The 1,693-nt window shown below is 35.0% G+C and overlaps 1 long non-coding RNA gene across 1 annotated transcript; it reads left to right on the forward strand.

Moving 5' to 3' along the window:
* Window positions 1-1,311, forward strand: LOC115987241. The gene is made up of 3 exons (XR_004091025.1): window positions 1-62; window positions 172-254; window positions 567-1,311. It is a non-coding gene; the product is annotated as an uncharacterized LOC115987241 (long non-coding RNA).
* Window positions 1,312-1,693: the final 382 nt, after the last annotated feature.

Genomic DNA, 1,693 nt, shown 5'->3' on the forward strand with positions numbered 1-1,693 from the left:
TTTGGGTTGTGTTTTGATTAGATGTTGAGGTTACTACCCAGATCCTGTTGTTACAAATCGAGGTAATTTCATTTGGGGTGTTGTGATGATTATTGGTTTAATTTGTGTCACAGTAATTGTTTTTCTTGAAAGGAATGTATTTAGTAGTTGTTGACTAGTGAGTTATGTCAGAGCAAATAAACTGAAACCAAGATATGCTTGAAGGAAGAGTGTCAAGCTAGGGACTCCATGACACTGGTTCACAACCGATGCAGGTAATTCATAGAATGTAGACTGTAAGAATATTGTAATAAACTCTTGCTGCTAACAAGTTTTTACTGTTGCTGGTAACAAGTTTTCACTGATTTTATATTCTACTGATGTCTGTAGTTCATAGAAGATTCTTTATCAACAAGTTATTTTTATGTATTTTAATTTTTCTTGGGAAGGGATATTTGATGTTCATTGAAGACTCCATTTTTATTGTTGCTTGCTGTCAATAGAGCTAGCATATATGAAAGGGAACTGTACAGAATCTGATATTATTTGAGGTGTTTAATTAGTCTGTCCATCTCTTGGGAATTCAGGTCAAAAAATTTGTTGTGAAACAAACGCACCTTTGTACTTGCTGTCCTATACATCTGTTTTTGCTGAATAATTCTGAAGTTCTTCCACCAAAAAGAAAGGTACATCAGGCTGAGGGCCTGAGCCCATCTCTGTCTTAATGAATGTTCTAGTTAATTTGGGGTGAAAAAATCTGGTTTCAGAATCTGGCTTCAATAATTTATGAATGATGTGGGTAGGTTTTGGTTGTGTGTGAATTAAAGTTGGGTAGGAAAAATTAAGGTTGTTATTGATGAGGGTATATACATAGGAGATTGATGTTGAACTTCATCTATTTTAGGTTCAGCAATCAACGTGGTGTGAAGTTTTTTTTGGGTGATTGGGGGTTTACAATTTTTGGGTCATACAATTGGCAGTGGATCTTGGTCAATCTTGAATGGTAGGGTGAGTCATTAATTTGAGGGTGGGTAGTGGCTTATTAATGATAAGGCCAGGGTTTACAATTCTGTTTGAGATGCTGGTTGGTTAATTCATGAAATTGGCATATTGGGTCTTTCTTAGTCTTAGGGTAGATGTCTCAATAATGGTGGAGCTTTGCTCAAAGTGTGTAAACATAACACTGGGTGCGAACTATACCACAAGAGATTGAGGGCTTGGTGAAGTAGCAGGGACCACTAGAAAGAAGAGTAAGAACTTTATATACAAATGATATTTGAAGGGAGACCTGCTAGTTAAAGTCCTATTCACATGATTTATTTATTTATTTATTAAAGGATGATATTATATTACGTTCTCATGTTTTGTTTTACTATAATGTTCAAGAGCTAGCGACTCAATAACTTTGTAGCCTCTGTAATCAATGTTAAGCTGAAGTTGGATTTGTGGAAGGTCCTATATTGAGGACAGAAATCATCTCTTTTTTCTGTGCTCTTTTACTTAATTAAAGGAAATGGACAATCTCTGACCCCAAATTCAACTGGCTGGATTTAGTTGATTGGAGTGTAATTCACCTAAAAGGGAAGAGCTTAAGAGCTGTACTTTGTAAATTAGCTTAAGAAACTATATACCGAAGACCAGTTAGTATTAGTCATAATGAAAGATGTTAAGGATTTTCAATATTTAAATTTTGAATCATGTGCTGTGTTGTACT

The sequence above is a fragment of the Quercus lobata genome, chromosome 4 (assembly GCF_001633185.2).
Source record: "Quercus lobata isolate SW786 chromosome 4, ValleyOak3.0 Primary Assembly, whole genome shotgun sequence".
NCBI classification, from domain to species: Eukaryota; Viridiplantae; Streptophyta; class Magnoliopsida; order Fagales; family Fagaceae; genus Quercus; species Quercus lobata.